We start from the raw sequence: 9,357 nt of genomic DNA, 5'->3' as shown, positions 1-9,357 counted from the left end.
ACAATCGTTCGTAGATATTGTACACACAATAGATGCGATCGTTTGAACGATACAGGAAGTGACGTGCACCACAGGAAGTGAGCGAAGGTTCGTTCATCGCGCATGCTCAGACCATGGACGATCAATGAACGACCGTACACACGATAGATGGTCAACGATCGTCGTCCAATCCGATCTGCCGGTCCGGTCGTTCATTTCCAACGACTATCCTCGTTCGTCGGCGTCGTTGCTTACTTTTTTAATGAACGATTTTTGCCCAATCGATCGTTCGTCGTTCATTTCCAACGATAAAAATTGGAAGTGTGTACGCAGCTTAAGATCTTTTGGGACTCCAATACACGAGGATGATGGGTGAATTCTATAGGTATATGTCAGTGCTCAACAGTGAATTCTATAGGTCAGTGCTCAACCCAGAAATTTTTTTAAGCTGGTTGGGAAGAAAGTGTAGGTGGGTGGCAGCCCCTGTATTGTGACCAAACTCTTTAGTAACTACCCAAAAACAGCCGGGTGCTGAAAAGTGCCGGGTGGTGCGCCCAGCTAAAAGGTCCTGGGGAGAACCCTGGAAGGTAATTGGACAAGTTGGTATTACTATTGCTTTTTTTCTTGATGAACTGATTCCCAATGATCGTTTTTAGGGCGTACAGCTGGCATCTGTTCGTACTTTGAGGGATTTTTGTCAGAAAATTCTATAACTTATTGGTAATATATAACATAAATAATGGAACTTTGCAGATTTCCCTTTGTCTTGTGCAGACCAATCAATAACCGTGTGTGTTGTGTGCTTTGTTTCAGAGTTGGATCTTCATACAAAATGCGTGGTGGACGTAGAAAAAGACCAAGTCGTTCTTTACCCCTGCAACACAAACCTGTCCAAAGTAGATGCCAGGTAAGTGATCGCTGTGTACTTACCTCTGTGGTCGCTGTGTACTTGCCTCTGCCAGCCTGCATGTTTTTTTACATTGCTGATACTGTAGCAGACACCGTACTTTTTATCATTTCAAACTTGCTTTGATGCCGTGGGGGGTTTTATTTAGTTTTTTCATGCTGTAGTCACTCATGGTTTCATAGGAATGAATAGTTATTATTACAGCATCATTATTACATTCTATTTATGGGTAAATATATATTTTATTGAGGGTTACATCCAAAATATACAAAACAGTGTACATAAAATGAACAAAATGCAAGTGGCAAAGTGATAAACATCGAACAACAAATACACTGTAGTTATATAGCGTCGACATATTACACAGCGCTGTACAAAGTCCATAGTCATGTCACTAGCTGTTTTTCAAAGGAGCGTACAATCTAATGTTCCTACCATAGTCATATGTCGGTAACACAGTCTAGGGTCAATTGTGGGGGAAGCCAATTAACGTGTTACTTACATTGCATGTGTTTGGAATAAAAAAAATGATTCAAAGGCCTGTAAAGTTTACCCCAGGCATATATGCCGTAACATTATCCCTCGGTCTAAACATTGGAGCGACGGCTTAAACAGGTGGGGAAGCTGCAGCAGGTAGGCTGGTGTGGCAAAGTAAATGCCCAAGTGGGTGGTCTGTGTGCAATTACTGACACCTTGCCCTTTAATAGACAAAGTCACAGGGCTCTATAATGCAGGGAATCTGACATTACTCCGATGCAGAAACATTTACTACCATTGAAACACATGGGCTTGATGGAGAATGTGCAAGGTGCATGTGTTTCATTGGTAGTAATTGATTCTTCACCACGGAGTGTCAGTTTTATAAATGGAGCCCATAGTGTTTATTTAAGATGTTCAATGTCAGAACAGAGACATGAATTATATTATAGTCTTTACATTGCTGTTTAGATTCCATGAAAGGTTACTGAAGCCTTTCTAATGCCTGCTGGCAGATGACATAAATGTGCATTCACAGTGATGGGGCAATAACAAATCTAATTATGCTGCTGCCTTATTTTGTGACTATTATTACACAGTATTAAATAGTGCTGACATATTACGCAGCGCTGTACAAGGCCCATAGTCATGTGACTACCTGTCCCTGAAAGAGCTCACAATTTATTGTCCTTAACATAGTCATATGTCATTAACACAGTCTAATGTTAATTTGAGAGGCCAATTAACCTAACTGCATGTTTTTGGGATGTGGGAGGAAACCGGAGTACCAGGAGGAAACCCGCACAAACACGGGAGAACCTGCAAACTCCATGCAGATAGAGTCCTGCCGGGGATTCCAACCTGGGACCCAGCGGTGCAAAGGCCGGAGTGCTAACCACTGAGCCACCCATCTATAGACCTACTTATACACATAGAGCTTTATTAAACAGGTCCTTTGTGTCTACATGAAGAAATTGAATTTGTGAGCAATTGTAGAACCTCAGTCCGCTTCTGTGCGGGGTAGGTACGCAGCTACACAATGTAACACAAAGATTGTGGGAAATGTAGTCCGGTATATATCCATCTTTGTGTATCATCTTTTTATATCTGATTGACCCACCACCAGATTATTATTAAACAGGATTTATATAGCGCCAACATATTAGACAGCGCTGTACATTAAACAGGGGTTGCAAATAACAGACACAGATACAGACAGTGACACAGGAGGAGGAGAGGACCCTGCCCCGAAGAGCTTACAATCTAGCAGGTGGGGGATGTATCACACAATTGGAGGGAGATATGGAATGGTGGGAAGTAGTGAGGGTTTAGAAGTTAAGTTAAAGGGTAGATATAAGTAAGTTAATAACACGATAAAAGATAAGGAATAAAACCCTAAGAAGCCTCTCTCTTCCTGCGTATAGAAAGGTCAGACTCACCTGCAGCATTTCTAAAGAAATAATCCTAAAATATTCCCGGAATGCCGATCACATGACATGTAGGCATTCTGCCATCTGGCTGCACAATGATGCCAGTAATGACGGGTTGTCATATCAGCAATTACAGAGTCCTGCTCACAATTATTACTTCTTTCCATGGCTTCTCTGTGGCCTGGACCATCAAGTGCCCATGCTTTCCTTATAATCGCTCAGTAGAGCTCACATACTCAGCTTTTGTCTGGGCATGATATAAAAAAACAATATTCTGCAGTACATCACATTCCCAGTGTCAAATAAGTCTATTGGCCCAGATACTCTCCTATTGTGTGATACGTCCCCCACCTCCTAGATTGTAAGCTCTTTGGGGCTCCCTTCTTCCTGTGTCACTATCTGTATGTGTCTGTCATTTGCAACCCCTACTTAATGTACAGCGCTGCGTAATATGTCGGTGCTAAATAAATTCTGTTTAATAATATTATCCAGAGAATTCCCAACGCGCTGTTTGTTGACAACTCCAATCCTTAGCTTCACTGCATCTGAACCAGTGTTGTCAGCCCAGCCTGCTGCGGAGCTCCTCTATCGCCCCCTATCTTTGCCCCCTAACATCATTCCTTCACCTCAAATCCTATTAAGGAAAAAAGCTCTTGGGATATGTAGTTCTGGGGGCGTATTTACATCAATAGGCACTCCAAGTAGCATGTCCTGGAAGAATTTTACAAGCTGGCAATGTCTTTTCTCACCAAGGGGCAAGGCAGAAAGATTGTGTTTGATCTGTACTTGTGCGGTTGTACTTACAAAATTTAGTATAAAGGTTACTGCTGCAGGCAGGGGGAAGCATTTCCTAAGTCTCTTCTTCCCGGAGTGATAAAACTGCAGCAGGGCTGATCTGTGTCAGAAATAATAAATATAATACCACCGCTCGGAATGATTAGGATGTACTCGCTCTATAGGCATCACATAAATTCAACATCACAATATAGGAAAAGGCGTTTTGCTTGGCTTTTTATAATAGGGGGCGGTATTGTTAAACTGTTCATAAATCATCCGAGGTCCCCTGAACAATGCAGAGGGGTTACCGGCAAGTTACTCTTATAAGACCTCGGCATGACAGGAGAATGGAATCCTTCCGGCTTTGTTCTGTCTCTCCCATCACTTGGCTCTTTATACTCCATGATAAAAGTGAAGAGAATTTACTGCTGGCAGCACTTTGATGATCTAAAGTTTTATCAGGGTTATGATTGAAGTCTTAGCCCGGAGTCACAATGTCACCCTTATGAAGCCAAGATTGATTCTTCCACAAGATTCTATCCGGACATCTGCTGTGGAGCTGAAATTCCCAGGCTGACTTTACCCAGCCCAAATATCAAAGGGCTGAGATTGGTAAAAGTTTTTTCCAACACACATCGATTTGTGGACCGAAACCAGAAAAGGTTTTCTTTTTTGACTTGTTGACTACTTATGGTAAAGGGTCCTTGGGACAACATAGGAGGTGTGCACAGGACAGCTGCAGATTTAATAAAATGTAACATGGTTTTTACAATTTTGGTATACATAGGTCCCCCGGTCGTAGGTCCCCCACGTGTCCTGTGTGCGTTGTAGGTCACGTGCGTGTCGTAGGTCCAACGCGCACGCAACAATCTTTCCTGATCATTTCCAATGACAAAGGACGAGCACTGAAAGTGGCAGCCCGCTACGCTTACCTCTTCTCCATAGGAATGAACAGTGGTTTTGGGGGCCACTGTACTGTTTTATTGTTACCCAAGAAGAGCACAACCATTCATGTTGGGCAATATTCATCTGGCATTGTGCACAGCTACAGCCATTGATCTCACATTGCCATCTCATTCTCCTCCAAGTTCCCACTCCGCTTGCCGGGCATTCCCAATCAATAACAAATATTGATCACGAGACTGAGAGAGTCCTGGTTATAGTATTGCAGATTCCCATCATCTTACTCAGTCATTCTATTAGAATACATGGGTAAACCTTACCTGCTCGGCCCAGTCATTGCAATATAGAAATTGAAGCAACCTTCCTTACTTTTGTCCTAATTGTATTGTCCACCTGGTGCCCGGGCCTCGAGTCAGACGTTTTATTTGATCTCCAAAAACCGCAATTCTCCCTGACAATTCACAGCGGTAAACAAAACAATTGCTGTATGGAAAACATATGCAAGACTCGGGCTAATTGTAATACAAACAGATGGAGCGTACAGCCGTATATGCGCTTCTGCCCTGCGTGCTGCCAACAGACTGGCAAGTGACCTACATTAAGGTGGCAGCTGCCCTCCATTTGTCTCACCGTATCTTATTTCTGCATTCCTGCCACTGAAAATAATGACACGGCCTCGAGTCTCGGAGGAAATGCAAATGATGCCCTTTATGTTTTGCTGCAGGAATTTGTGGCAATTAGAACAATTTTTTTCCAGTGGATTTTTTTTTTCTGCACCCATCATATGCAGAATTTGTGAATATAAAGGAGACGTATCAAAAGCCCGAGCACGGGCCGTGCAGACACTAAAATGATCGTTAGTGATTGTTTGCAGTATACACAGTGGTGTTATGCTTTATTATTATTATTATTATTAATAAACAGGATTTATATAACGCCAACATATTACGCAGCGCTGTACATTTAATAAAGGTTGCAAATGACAGACAGATACAAACGGTGACACAGGGAGGAGAGGACCCTGCCCTGAAGAGCTTACAATCTAAGAGATGGGGGAAGTATCACACAAGAACAGTTGGCATTTGGGGTGGTAGAGGGACCAAGGACGGGGCAGTAGGCACTTCATTTCATACTCTTTACTGGGAAAACAGCATTTGGTTAACATGGCGGATCACTAAAAACATTGCGGGAGTGCTGTACTGAGGTTCAATTTACACCCAACCTCCGGCGAAATCTGTATTCAAAATTAATCTTTAGTGAAAATCACAAAATGACCATTCGATGCAAAATTAAAGTCAGGGTATGAGATATGATAGTATTCAGTATATGGATATATACGCTCCTGTATTCTTCTAGTCCTAGTTTGGTCAGTCCATAGAACACGGCCGCGGTGCAGGCATATTCACCTAGTTTAATGCTGAGCTCCATTGAAAATAGAGGGTGCTAACCTCTGCAAGGATAGGTGATCGGTTGTCTAGAGCAACTTTTCCCCAACTCATAACAATTCAGGTCTTCAGGAAATCCCTTCTATAATTCCTATATCCACAGCTCACAGTACATTAGTGTGGTGGTCAGTGGGAAGAATTCCTCTTACATTGCTGGCCATTGGAAGTAAGGTCAACGTTGCAAAGAGCCAAACAGATCATTGGTGTCAGTGGTAAGTGACCTGAGAGGCACAAACTGCTTATTGCTGAACGAACCCCTAGTTGAGAAACCGAAAACAGGCCTGGAGGATGATAAATAGGAAGAAAGTTATTCCTTACATAAGAATGATCCCCTGCAGACTCTCTGCAAGCTTCACTTCCCAGCTGCTCTCAGCTCTGACCTTACCAGCCTTGCATAGTATGGGAGGAAGGATAAGGTAGGTCCAATATACTCCAGCATTTATCCTTTGCAGTGGGGGACAGGGACCTAATGTTAATGGATAAAATTTGTTCTCTCTGGAGTTTAAACTTTTACAATTAAAGAACCCAGAACTGTAACAAATTTTAATAATAGCAAATAAGTTTATTTTGCCAATGAAAGGTCATAGCGTCTCCAGAATGGGCATCCTCAACCTTAATGCACACCAGTGTTTCTCAACCAGGGTTCCTCTAGAGGTTGCTGGAGGTTCCTTCAGCAATTTGTTCCTCTCAGGCCAGTTTAATGGACACCAATGATCTTGTCGGCTATCTGTAAGGGTGACATTCTTCCCAATGGCCGGCAATGTAAGAGACATTCTTCCCACTGACCAGCACACTAATGTACTGTGAGCTGTGGATATAGTAACTATAGAAAGGGTTCCCTGAAAATCTGAAAGGTTTCCCCATGTTAAAAAAAATAATTCTTAAATCTATGTGATGTTGGTGACCCGGTGAAGAAGTAGTGTCACTCTGCAGGTCATGTTGGAGTGCCCTGGCTTGGCGATTGCTTGCTAGATCCGGACACTCTCAGGTGGGAACAGGTCACCAGCTCCTCCATACCCAGAAGTGCCAGGTATGGTTTTTCCGCTGTGGAAGAACATGGAGCTGCCAGGCAGCATTATTAATATCTGGTGTTGGTCCCGGAAGCTCACAAATGTAAGAATCAGTACCAATTAGTTGCAATTCATTACCATCCATCTGTCACACACATTTCCCTATAGATCAGTGTTTCCCAAGCAGAATTCCTCCAGAGTTTGCTGGGGGATTTGTTCCTTTCAGGTCAGACTAAGTGGGCACCAATGATCTTTATGGGTGACATTCTTCCCAATAGCCAGCAATGTAAGAGACATTCTTCCTATTGATCACCACACTATTGAGCTGTGGATATAGGAATTATAGCCGGAAGACCTGAACGTTCTTTCAAGAAGTCCTCCGTGTTAAAAAAACAAAACAAAAAACAGGCTTTAGAGTAAAGTACACAAGAAGGATGAAGTAGCACTAATACCTAATGCACCCACAATGCTCCAAATGTGTGCAATCAAATTGTATATTTATTAAAGAATCATTTTTATGTTTAGATTGAGTAGAAAGAGGTAAAACCTCTGATCTGCTGATTTCAGTCATATGATAAATTATATACATGTGCAAACTCTTACCATAGAACGCAAACTTTGCAACTCTAATTTGCTGTGCACTGTACTCTGTATCAGACATCTGCAGATAAGATGACGATGGATTATAAGAAGCCAGGCGATAAGAATATAACGTCTTTTCTCACATTGGGTTTATGACTTTGCAATGCACTTTTGTCACTCCAGAAGGATATGGCTCGTTGTCAACGCCAGTAAAGGGAATACATGTGATATGCGGGGATTGCAATCTGTTTTAAATCTCTGTTGTGCCACACCTACATTTTATTATTATTAAACAGGATTTATATAGCGCCAACATATTACGCAGCGCTGTACATTAAATAGGGGTTACAAATGACAGATTGACACAGGAGGAGGAGAGGACCCTGCCCCAAAGAGCTTACAATCTACTAGGTGGGGGAACTATCACACAATAGGAGGGGGATATGGGATGGTGGGGAGTAGTGACAGATTTAGGAGGCAAAAAAGATGGGTAGGTGAGGGTATAGTGTTGGTTTTTATTATTGAGCAGAAAGTAGGAGCAAGCGGAGGAATTGCAAATGACAGACAGATACAGACCATGAGACAGGAGAAGGAGAGGACCCTGCCCTGAAGAGCTTACAATCTAGGAGGTGGGGGAAGTATCACACAATAGGAGGAGGGATATGGATATCTAAGAGGTATTAAATATATACATGCGAATGGAGTAATAAGTGACATCGGTTATGTCACATGTTTCAAGTGTTCCATTCTGAAATGCATGAAGCTTAAAGAACACATGATGTCTTGTAATCTCTCAGTAGTTTATTAACCTGTTATTGAACATTTGCTGCATTTTAATGTTAATGTGCTGAGATGGCAGCAAAGGGTAAATCTGAGGATTGCTTGATCTCCTATGCAGGGTACGGCTATATAGGGTGAATGTTGATGCATGCGACCAATTGATCTGTGGTTATTCATAACATTTGTAACATTTCCCAGAGCTTGCATTTTGCACGTATACCTTACACGTTATGCAATGATTGGTGAGCTAGGCTGCTCATCATGCAAAGTGACCAAGAGTGGGAGATGTTAGCGGTCAACCCCCTTATGATCTAAAATTAAGGGTTCCAAGGTATTACAGAATAAGCACATGTGCAGACACAGGTAAGCACAGGTGTACTCCAACTCCCAGCATGCACCGCTCCTGAGCTTTTACTACTTTCATAGCACCAACCACCCCTGGATAGAGGGAGTCAAATGTCATTTATGTAAAAAAAAAAGCTACGGTGATGTGGCATTGAAGGCCTACCACTGTATTACCACTTACATGAAGCATGGAAAGAGTTCTGCTTGTTATATTTGAGCCAGATATCATTGAGTCAGAGTTGAGCTGTAACAGAATGCAGGGCTGGTGAGAGTGAAGAAATTGCTGCTTCTTCCTCCTCCCTTCGCTGCCTGGTCAGGGCATGCCAAGCATGACAAGTTGCATTTCTCAGCTGACTTGTCAGGGTTGGCAAGCGCCCCACAGCTCCCTGCCCCCCGGGGACTGGAATGCAAAACCAGCTGTGTGCCCAGGATACCCCCTCCCCGGATGCAAAAGACGTACACAGCTGGGTTCCCCTTGTTTCATCGCTCTTACAGAATTAACCCTCGGGAACGATAAACAAGTCACGTGAAAAATACAGCACGGTCTCGTGTGCTTGGAAAATTAAAATGGACATTATTTTAAAAATGTGCATGTCTATTTCATGTATTGGTGTGGTCTGACAACCAGATTTATTAAAGGTTAAAAGTTATTAAAAGTCTAGGGAAACTAAACAATCATAGGAAGTGATCCAGCAAACTTGGAATAGATCTGGGATTGAAAA

General features: G+C 42.6%; 1 protein-coding gene across 1 annotated transcript in view; it reads left to right on the top strand.

The window, feature by feature from the left end:
- Window positions 1–771: 771 nt before the first annotated feature.
- Window positions 772–9,357, top strand: part of KIF13B (kinesin family member 13B) — a 119,475-nt gene continuing 110,889 nt past the window's right edge. The window contains exon 1 of the mRNA XM_072407229.1: window positions 772–886. The gene's annotated coding sequence lies outside the window, so the exon portion shown is untranslated. The remainder of the gene's footprint in view (window positions 887–9,357) is intronic.

The sequence above is a fragment of the Pyxicephalus adspersus genome, chromosome 4 (assembly GCF_032062135.1).
Source record: "Pyxicephalus adspersus chromosome 4, UCB_Pads_2.0, whole genome shotgun sequence".
Taxonomy (NCBI): domain Eukaryota; kingdom Metazoa; phylum Chordata; class Amphibia; order Anura; family Pyxicephalidae; genus Pyxicephalus; species Pyxicephalus adspersus.
Note: the sequence above shows the minus strand (reverse complement) of the source record. Positions and strands in the feature narration are given on the sequence as shown.